At 49.7% G+C, this 9268-nt stretch overlaps 15 non-coding genes across 15 annotated transcripts; 7 read left to right on the top strand and 8 right to left on the bottom strand.

Moving 5' to 3' along the window:
• The first annotated feature begins 615 nt into the window (after positions 1 to 615).
• LOC134898843 (U1 spliceosomal RNA) lies at positions 616 to 779 on the top strand. Its single transcript, XR_010172533.1, has one exon. It is a non-coding gene; the product is annotated as a U1 spliceosomal RNA (small nuclear RNA).
• A 152-nt stretch (positions 780 to 931) lies between these two features.
• Positions 932 to 1094, top strand: LOC134899411 (U1 spliceosomal RNA). Its single transcript, XR_010173087.1, has one exon. It is a non-coding gene; the product is annotated as a U1 spliceosomal RNA (small nuclear RNA).
• A 674-nt stretch (positions 1095 to 1768) lies between these two features.
• On the top strand, positions 1769 to 1932 carry LOC134899105 (U1 spliceosomal RNA). Its single transcript, XR_010172789.1, has one exon. It is a non-coding gene; the product is annotated as a U1 spliceosomal RNA (small nuclear RNA).
• Positions 1933 to 2084: 152 nt separating this feature from the next.
• On the top strand, positions 2085 to 2247 carry LOC134899437 (U1 spliceosomal RNA). The gene has a single exon (XR_010173115.1). It is a non-coding gene; the product is annotated as a U1 spliceosomal RNA (small nuclear RNA).
• A 674-nt stretch (positions 2248 to 2921) lies between these two features.
• LOC134899104 (U1 spliceosomal RNA) lies at positions 2922 to 3085 on the top strand. Its single transcript, XR_010172788.1, has one exon. It is a non-coding gene; the product is annotated as a U1 spliceosomal RNA (small nuclear RNA).
• Positions 3086 to 3237: 152 nt separating this feature from the next.
• LOC134899436 (U1 spliceosomal RNA) lies at positions 3238 to 3400 on the top strand. The gene has a single exon (XR_010173114.1). It is a non-coding gene; the product is annotated as a U1 spliceosomal RNA (small nuclear RNA).
• Positions 3401 to 4076: 676 nt separating this feature from the next.
• LOC134898935 (U1 spliceosomal RNA) lies at positions 4077 to 4240 on the top strand. Its single transcript, XR_010172624.1, has one exon. It is a non-coding gene; the product is annotated as a U1 spliceosomal RNA (small nuclear RNA).
• A 357-nt stretch (positions 4241 to 4597) lies between these two features.
• Positions 4598 to 4760, bottom strand: LOC134899606 (U1 spliceosomal RNA). Its single transcript, XR_010173259.1, has one exon. It is a non-coding gene; the product is annotated as a U1 spliceosomal RNA (small nuclear RNA).
• A 152-nt stretch (positions 4761 to 4912) lies between these two features.
• On the bottom strand, positions 4913 to 5076 carry LOC134898960 (U1 spliceosomal RNA). Its single transcript, XR_010172648.1, has one exon. It is a non-coding gene; the product is annotated as a U1 spliceosomal RNA (small nuclear RNA).
• Positions 5077 to 5747: 671 nt separating this feature from the next.
• LOC134899478 (U1 spliceosomal RNA) lies at positions 5748 to 5910 on the bottom strand. The gene has a single exon (XR_010173150.1). It is a non-coding gene; the product is annotated as a U1 spliceosomal RNA (small nuclear RNA).
• Positions 5911 to 6062: 152 nt separating this feature from the next.
• LOC134899139 (U1 spliceosomal RNA) lies at positions 6063 to 6226 on the bottom strand. The gene has a single exon (XR_010172821.1). It is a non-coding gene; the product is annotated as a U1 spliceosomal RNA (small nuclear RNA).
• Positions 6227 to 6896: 670 nt separating this feature from the next.
• Positions 6897 to 7059, bottom strand: LOC134899273 (U1 spliceosomal RNA). Its single transcript, XR_010172953.1, has one exon. It is a non-coding gene; the product is annotated as a U1 spliceosomal RNA (small nuclear RNA).
• Positions 7060 to 7211: 152 nt separating this feature from the next.
• On the bottom strand, positions 7212 to 7375 carry LOC134899159 (U1 spliceosomal RNA). Its single transcript, XR_010172841.1, has one exon. It is a non-coding gene; the product is annotated as a U1 spliceosomal RNA (small nuclear RNA).
• Positions 7376 to 8050: 675 nt separating this feature from the next.
• LOC134899380 (U1 spliceosomal RNA) lies at positions 8051 to 8213 on the bottom strand. The gene has a single exon (XR_010173056.1). It is a non-coding gene; the product is annotated as a U1 spliceosomal RNA (small nuclear RNA).
• A 152-nt stretch (positions 8214 to 8365) lies between these two features.
• LOC134898862 (U1 spliceosomal RNA) lies at positions 8366 to 8529 on the bottom strand. The gene has a single exon (XR_010172550.1). It is a non-coding gene; the product is annotated as a U1 spliceosomal RNA (small nuclear RNA).
• Positions 8530 to 9268: the final 739 nt, after the last annotated feature.

Raw genomic sequence — 9268 nt, 5'->3', positions numbered from 1 at the left:
TCTTGAGCCGCTCCCTTCTATGCCCTTGCGCACTATCCTGACTTCTCCCATCTGCTTACTTTGTGCCTTCCAACGCACAATGCGAACTACAGGTAGTGCTGCAGGGCCCACACCCTTTTACTTGCCATACAGAGCATCTCTGGAGCTGTTACAGTGCCCAGCTTCTGCAAGAAATCAGCTTGAATGCTTCAGGGGCTGGGGCATAGCCAACATGAGCCCCACACCGAAGGAGGGTGGAGGTGTTTAATGCAAACTATAGGTCATCCAAGCGCCGCAAAAGGCCGCCATGCCCTGCACGCCCCTTTTCTCTTTTCATATGCAGACGAGGGTTGAAGCCAACTTTGACCCACTGCTTGGATGACATCACCATATGCAAATCCATCTGCTGCAGGCCTTCCCGCAGGAATGCTTGCACTAGTTGTTGCATTTGGTTTGTTGTTTGGGGGTGCTTCAGTATTAGGCAGCCTTCTGCCCTCCCATGTTCATCTGAAAATATGTGTTCTCCCTGCAGTTGTTGTCCCCAGATGAGAGTTCCCTTGTGCTGCCTCAGTTGAATCTTCTTTACTTGACAGAGATGTGCCTGAGCAGCGGCCCTCCCCAGCCCTATCCCAAATCATACTTATTTTGCATAGGAGATACCATGGTCATGAAGATTGTTCTCCCAGGGTGAGGTTCATTCATTGCATTCTGGGTATGCTGACCCCTGTGATTTCCCCAAATTTGGGAAACTTGACTGCATTATTTGTGGTAGTGGGGGACTGTGTTTGTGCTTTCCTCTGGTCAGCTCTGGTAAAAGTCAGATTTCTTTGTCTCAGATCTTCCTCTAGCCTTGTTCTTCTTTCGAGAGTTCCCTTGTGCTGCCTCAGTTGGATCTCCTTTACTTGACAGGGGGGTGCCCAAGCAGCGACCCTCCCCAGCTCTAGCCCAACTCCTACTTACCTGCCAGGTGAGATACTATGATCATGAAGGTGCTTCTCCCAGGGCAAGGGTCACTCATTGCACTCTGGGTGTGCTGCCCCTGTGATTTCCCCAAATGTGGGAAACTTGACTGCATAATTTGTGTTTCTACTGGTCGGCTTTCATATAATTCAGATCTCTTTGTCTCAGGTCTCTCTCCAGCCTAGTTTGCAGTCTGTTTCCACTTCTTCTTTTTTGAGCCCCTCCCTTCTATACCCTTGTGCACTATCCTGACTTCTCCTCCTGTCTGCTTACTTTGTGCCTTCCAATGCACAATGCAAACTACAGGTAGTGCTGCAGGGCCCACAAACTTTTACTTGCATTACAGAGCAGCTCTGGAGCTGTTACAGTGCCAAGCTGCTGCAAGAAATCAGCTTGAATGCTTCAGGGGCTGGGGCATTGCCAACATGAGCCCCACACCGAAGGAGGGTGGGGGTGTTTAATGCGAACTAAGGGTCATCCAAGCGCCGCAAAAGGCCGCCATTCCCTGCATACCCCTTTTCTCTTTTCATATGCAGATGAGGGTTCCAGCCAACTTTGGCCCACTGCTTGGATGACATCACTGTATGCAAATCCGGCTTCTGCAGACCTTCCCCCAGGAATGCTTGTACTAGTTGTTGCATTTGGTTTGTTGTTTGGGGGTGCTTCAGTATTAGGCAGCCTTCTGCCCTCCCATGTTCATCTGAAAATATGTGTTCTCCCTGCAGTTGTTGTTCCCAGATGAGAGTTCCCTTGTGCTGCCTCAGTTGAATCTCCTTTACTTGACAGAGATGTGCCTGAGCAGCGGCCCTCCCCAGCCCTATCCCAAATCATACTTATTTTGCATAGGAGATATCATGGTAATGAAGACTGTTATCCCAGGGTGAGGTTCATTCATTGCATTCTGGGTATGCTGACCCCTGTGATTTCCCCAAATGTGGGAAACTTGACTGCATTATTTGTGGTAGTGGGGGACTGTGTTTGTGCTTTCCTCTGGTCAGCTCTGGTAGAAGTCAGATTTCTTTGTCTCAGATCTTCCTCTAGCCTTGTTCTTCTTTCGAGAGTTCCCTTGTGCTGACTCAGTTGGATCTCCTTCACTTGACAGGGAAGTGCCCGAGCAGCGACCCTACCCAGCTCTAGCCCAACTCCTACTTACCTGCCAGGTGAGATACTATGATCATGAAGGTGCTTCTCCCAGGGCAAGGCTCACCCATTGCACTCTGGGTGTGCTGCTCTTGCGATTTCCCCAAATGTGGGAAACTTGACGGCATAATTTGTGTTTCCACTGGTCGGCTTTCATATAATTCAGATCTCTTTGTCTCAGGTCTCTCTCCAGCCTAGTTTGCAGTCTGTTTCCACTTCTTCTTTTTTGAGCCCCTCCCTTCTATACCCTTGTGCACTATCCTGACTTCTCCTCCTGTCTGCTTACTTTGTGCCTTCCAATGCACAATGCAAACTACAGGTAGTGCTGCAGGGCCCACAAACTTTTACTTGCATTACAGAGCAGCTCTGGAGCTGTTACAGTGCCAAGCTGCTGCAAGAAATCAGCTTGAATGCTTCAGGGGCTGGGGCATTGCCAACATGAGCCCCACACCGAAGGAGGGTGGGGGTGTTTAATGCGAACTAAGGGTCATCCAAGCGCCGCAAAAGGCCGCCATTCCCTGCATACCCCTTTTCTCTTTTCATATGCAGATGAGGGTTCCAGCCAACTTTGGCCCACTGCTTGGATGACATCACTGTATGCAAATCCGGCTTCTGCAGACCTTCCCCCAGGAATGCTTGTACTAGTTGTTGCATTTGGTTTGTTGTTTGGGGGTGCTTCAGTATTAGGCAGCCTTCTGCCCTCCCATGTTCATCTGAAAATATGTGTTCTCCCTGCAGTTGTTGTTCCCAGATGAGAGTTCCCTTGTGCTGCCTCAGTTGAATCTCCTTTACTTGACAGAGATGTGCCTGAGCAGCGGCCCTCCCCAGCCCTATCCCAAATCATACTTATTTTGCATAGGAGATATCATGGTAATGAAGACTGTTATCCCAGGGTGAGGTTCATTCATTGCATTCTGGGTATGCTGACCCCTGTGATTTCCCCAAATGTGGGAAACTTGACTGCATTATTTGTGGTAGTGGGGGACTGTGTTTGTGCTTTCCTCTGGTCAGCTCTGGTAGAAGTCAGATTTCTTTGTCTCAGATCTTCCTCTAGCCTTGTTCTTCTTTCGAGAGTTCCCTTGTGCTGACTCAGTTGGATCTCCTTCACTTGACAGGGAAGTGCCCGAGCAGCGACCCTACCCAGCTCTAGCCCAACTCCTACTTACCTGCCAGGTGAGATACTATGATCATGAAGGTGCTTCTCCCAGGGCAAGGCTCACCCATTGCACTCTGGGTGTGCTGCTCTTGCGATTTCCCCAAATGTGGGAAACTTGACGGCATAATTTGTGTTTCCACTGGTCGGCTTTCATATAATTCAGATCTCTTTGTCTCAGGTCTCTCTCCAGCCTAGTTTGCAGTCTGTTTCCACTTCTTTTTTTTTGAGCCCCTCCCTTCTATACCCTTGTGCACTATCCTGACTTCTCCTCCTGTCTGCTTACTTTGTGCCTTCCAATGCACAATGCAAACTACAGGTAGTGCTGCAGGGCCCACAAACTTTTACTTGCATTACAGAGCAGCTCTGGAGCTGTTACAGTGCCAAGCTGCTGCAAGAAATCAGCTTGAATGCTTCAGGGGCTGGGGCATTGCCAACATGAGCCCCACACCGAAGGAGGGTGGGGGTGTTTAATGCGAACTAAGGGTCATCCAAGCGCCGCAAAAGGCCGCCATTCCCTGCATACCCCTTTTGCTCTTTTCATATGCAGATGAGGGTTCCAGCCAACTTTGGCCCACTGCTTGGATGACATCACTGTATGCAAATCCGGCTTCTGCAGACCTTCCCCCAGGAATGCTTGTACTAGTTGTTGCATTTGGTTTGTTGTTTGGGGGTGCTTCAGTATTAGGCAGCCTTCTGCCCTCCCATGTTCATCTGAAAATATGTGTTCTCCCTGCAGTTGTTGTCCCCAGATGAGAGTTCCCTTGTGCTGCCTCAGTTGAATCTCCTTTACTTGACAGAGATGTGCCTGAGCAGCGGCCCTCCCCAGCTCTATCCCCAAATCATACTTATTTTGCATAGGAGATACCATGGTCATGAAGATTGTTCTCCCAGGGTGAGGTTCATTCATTGCATTCTGGGTATGCTGACCCCTGTGATTTCCCCAAATGTGGGAAACTGGACTGCATTATTTGTGGTAGTGAGGGACTGTGTTTGTGCTTTCCTCTGGTCAGCTCTGGTAAAAGTCAGATTTCTTTGTCTCAGATCTTCCTCTAGCCTTGTTCTTCTTTCGAGTTGCTCCCTCGGTGTGGGGCTCATGATGGCTATGCCCCAGCCCCTGAAGCATTCAAGCTGATTTCTTGCAGCAGCTGGGCACTGTAACAGCTCCAAAGCTGCTCTGTAAGGCAAGTAAAAGGGTGTGGGCCCTGCAGCACTACCTGTAGTTTGCATTGTGCGTTGGAAGGCACAAAGTAAGCAGACAGGAGAAGTCAGGATAGTGCGCAAGGGCATAGAAGGGAGCAACTCAAGAAAAGAGAAGTGGAAACAGACTGCAAATTAGGCTGGAGAGAGACCTGAGACAAAGAGATCTGAATTATACGAGAGCCGACCAGGTGAAACACAAATTATGCAGTCATGTGTCCAACATTTGGGGAAACCGCAGGAGCAGCACACCCAGAGTGCAATGGGTGAGCCTTGCCCTGGGAGAAGCACCTTCATGATCATAGTATCTCACCTGGCAGGTAAGTAGGAGCTGGGCTAGAGCTGGGGAGGGTCGCTGCTCGGGCACCCCCCTGTCAAGTGAAGGAGATCCAACTGAGGCAGCACAAGGGAACTCTCGAAAGAAGAACAAGGCTAGAGGAAGATCTGAGACAAAGAAATCTGACTTTTACCAGAGCTGACCAGAGGAAAGCACAAACACAGTCCCTCACTACCACAAATAATGCAGTCCAGTTTCCCACATTTGGGGAAATCACAGGGGTCAGCATACCCAGAATGCAATGAATGAACCTCACCCTGGGAAAACAATCTTCATGACCATGGTATCTCCTATGCAAAATAAGTATGATTTGGGATAGAGCTGGGGAGGGCCGCTGCTCAGGCACATCTCTGTCAAGTAAAGGAGATTCAACTGAGGCAGCACAAGGGAACTCTCATCTGGGGACAACAACTGCAGGGAGAACACATATTTTCAGATGAACATGGGAGGGCAGAAGGCTGCCTAATACTGAAGCACCCCCAAACAACAAACCAAATGCAACAACTAGTGCAAGCATTCCTGGGGGAAGGCCTGCAGCAGATGGATTTGCATATGGTGATGTCATCCAAGCAGTGGGTCAAAGTTGGCTTCAACCCTCATCTGCATATGAATAGAGAAGAGGGGCGTGCAGGGCATGGCGGCCTTTTGCGGCGCTTGGATGACCCCTAGTTCGCATTAAACACCTCCACCCTCCTTCGGTGTGGGGCTCATGTTGGCTATGCCCCAGCCCCTGAAGCATTCAAGCTGATTTCTTGCAGCAGCTGGGCACTGTAACAGCTCCAGAGCTGCTCTGTAAGGCAAGTAAAAGGGTGTGGGCCATGCAGCACTACCTGTAGTTCGCATTGTGCGTTGGAAGGCACAAAGTAAGCAGACGGGAGAAGTCAGGATAGTGCGCAAGGGCATAGAAGGGAGCGGCTCAAGAAAAGAGAAGTGGAAACAGACAGCAAACTAGGCTGGAGAGAGACCTGAGACAAAGACATCTGAATTATACGAGAGCCGACCAGGGGAAACACAAATTATGCAGTCAAGTTTCCCACATTTGGGGAAATCACAGGGGCAGCACACCCAGAGTGCGATGGGTGAGCCTTGCCCTGGGAGAAGCACCTACATGATCATAGTATCTCACCTGGCAGGTAAGTAGGAGTTGGGCTAGAGCTGGGGAGGGTCGCTGCTCGGGCACCCCCCTGTCAAGTGAAGGAGATCCAACTGAGGCAGCACAAGGGAACTCTCGAAAGAAGAACAAGGCTAGAGGAAGATCTGAGACAAAGAAATCTGACTTTTACCAGAGCTGACCAGAGGAAAGCACAAACACAGTCCCCCACTACCACAAATAATGCAGTCAAGTTTCCCACATTTGGGGAAATCACAGGGGTCAGCATACCCAGAATGCAAAGAATGAACCTCAATCTGGGAGAACAATCTTCATGACCATGGTATCTCCTATGCAAAATAAGTATGATTTGGGATAGAGCTGGGGAGGGCCGCTGCTCAGGCACATCTCTGTCAAGTAAAGGAGATTCAACTGAGGCAGCACAAGGGAACTCTCATCTGGGGACAACTACTGCAGGGAGAACACATATTTTCAGATGAACATGGGAGGGCAGAAGGCTGCCTAATACTGAAGCACCCCCAAACAACAAACCAAATGCAACAACTAGTGCAAGCATTCCTGGGGGAAGGCCTGCAGCAGATGGATTTGCATATGGTGATGTCATCCAAGCAGTGGGTCAAAGTTGGCTTCAACCCTCGTCTGCATATGAAAAGAAAAAAGGGATGTGCAGGGCATGGCGGCCTTTTGCGGCGCTTGGATGACCCCTAATTCACATTAAACACCTCCACCCTCCTTCGGTGTGGTGCTCATGTTGGCTATGCCCCAGCCCCTGAAGCATTCAAGCTGATTTCTTGCAGCAGCTGGGCACTGTAACAGCTCCAGAGCTGCTCTGTAAAGCATGTAAAAGGGTGTGGGCCCTGCAGCACTACCTGTAGTTTGCATTGACGTTGGAAGGCACAAAGTAAGCAGACAGGAGAGGTCATAATAGTGCGCAAGGGCATAGAAGGGAGCGGCTCAAGAAAAGAGAAGTGGAAACAGACAGCAAACTAAGCTGGAGAGAGACCTGAGACAAAGAGATCTGAATTATACGAGAGCCGACCAGGGGAAACACAAATTATACAGTCAAGTTTCCCACATTTGGGGAAATCGCAAGAGCAGCACACCCAGAGTGCAATGGGTGAGCCTTGCCCTGGGAGAAGCACCTTCATGATCATAGTATCTCACCTGGCAGGTAAGTAGGAGTTGGGCTAGAGCTGGGTAGGGTCGCTGCTCGGGCACTTCCCTGTCAAGTGAAGGAGATCCAACTGAGTCAGCACAAGGGTACTCTCGAAAGAAGAACACGGCTAGAGGAAGATCTGAGACAAATAAATCTGACTTTTACCAGAGCTGACCAGAGGAAAGCACAAACACAGTCCCCCACTACCACAAATAATGAAGTCGAGTTTCCCACATTTGGGGAAATCACAGGGGTCAGCATACCCAGAATGCAATGAATGAACCTCACCCTGGGATAACAGTCTTCATTACCATGATATCTCCTATGCAAAATAAGTATGATTTGGGATAGGGCTGGGGAGGGCCGCTGCTCAGGCACATCTCTGTCAAGTAAAGGAGATTCAACTGAGGCAGCACAAGGGAACTCTCATCTGGGGACAACAACTGCAGGGAGAACACATATTTTCAGATGAACATGGGAGGGCAGAAGGCTGCCTAATACTGAAGCACCCCCAAACAACAAACCAAATGCAACAACTAGTACAAGCATTCCTGGGGGAAGGTCTGCAGAAGACGGATTTGCATACAGTGATGTCATCCAAGCAGTGGGCCAAAGTTGGCTGGAACCCTCATCTGCATATGAAAAGAGAAAAGGGGTATGCAGGGAATGGCGGCCTTTTGCGGCGCTTAGATGACCCTTAGTTCGCATTAAACACCCCCACCCTCCTTCGGTGTGGGGCTCATGTTGGCAATGCCCCAGCCCCTGAAGCATTCAAGCTGATTTCTTGCAGCAGCTTGGCACTGTAACAGCTCCAGAGCTGCTCTGTAATGCAAGTAAAAGTTTGTGGGCCCTGCAGCACTACCTGTAGTTTGCATTGTGCATTGGAAGGCACAAAGTAAGCAGACAGGAGGAGAAGTCAGGATAGTGCACAAGGGTATAGAAGGGAGGGGCTCAAAAAAAAAAGAAGTGGAAACAGACTGCAAACTAGGCTGGAGAGAGACCTGAGACAAAGAGATCTGAATTATATGAAAGCCGACCAGTGGAAACACAAATTATGCAGTCAAGTTTCCCACATTTGGGGAAATCACAGGGGCAGCACACCCAGAGTGCAATGGGTGAGCCTTGCCCTGGGAGAAGCACCTTCATGATCATAGTATCTCACCTGGCAGATAAGTAGGAGTTGGGCTAGAGCTGGGGAGGGTCGCTGCTTGGGCACCCCCCTGTCAAGTAAAGGAGATCCAACTGAGGCAGCACAAGGGAACTCTCGAAAGAAGAACAAGGCTAGAGGAAGATCTGAGACAAAGAAATCTGACTTTTACCAGAGCTGACCAGAGGAAAGCACAAACACAGTCCCCCACTACCACAAATAATGCAGTCAAGTTTCCCACATTTGGGGAAATCACAGGAGTCAGCATACCCAGAATGCAATGAATGAACCTCACCCTGGGAGAACAATCTTCATGACCATGGTATCTCCTATGCAAAATAAGTATGATTTGGGATAGGGCTGGGGAGGGCCGATGCTCAGGCACATCTCTGTCAAGTAAAGAAGATTCAACTGAGGCAGCACAAGGGAACTCTCATCTGGGGACAACAACTGCAGGGAGAACACATATTTTCAGATGAACATGGGAGGGCAGAAGGCTGCCTAATACTGAAGCACCCCCAAACAACAAACCAAATGCAACAACTAGTGCAAGCATTCCTGGGGGAAGGCCTGCAGCAGATGGATTTGCATATGGTGATGTCATCCAAGCAGTGGGTCAAAGTTGGCTTCAACCCTCGTCTGCATATGAAAAGAGAAAAGGGGCATGCAGGGCATGGCGGCCTTTTGCGGCGCTTGGATGACCTATAGTTCGCATTAAACACCTCCACCCTCCTTCGGTGCGGGGCTCATGTTGGCTATGCCCCAGCCCCTGAAGCATTCAAGCTGATTTCTTGCAGAAGCTGGGCACTGTAACAACTCCAGAGCTGCTCTGTATGGCAAGTAAAAGGGTGTGGGCCCTGCAGCACTACCTGTAGTTCGCATTGTGCGTTGGAAGGCACAAAGTAAGCAGATGGGAGAAGTCAGGATAGTGCGCAAGGGCATAGAAGGGAGCGGCTCAAGAAAAGAGAAGTGGAAACAGACAGCAAACTAGGCTGGAGAGCTCTTCTGTCTATATTTTGCAAACCTGCTCTTGTCCTCTCCAGCTGCTCCATGTAGATTTGACGTCTGGAAAGGTGCATAACCCA

Source organism: Pseudophryne corroboree, chromosome 3, assembly GCF_028390025.1.
Source record: "Pseudophryne corroboree isolate aPseCor3 chromosome 3, aPseCor3.hap2, whole genome shotgun sequence".
Lineage (NCBI taxonomy): Eukaryota > Metazoa > Chordata > Amphibia > Anura > Myobatrachidae > Pseudophryne > Pseudophryne corroboree.
This window is presented reverse-complemented; position numbering and strand designations above follow the sequence as displayed.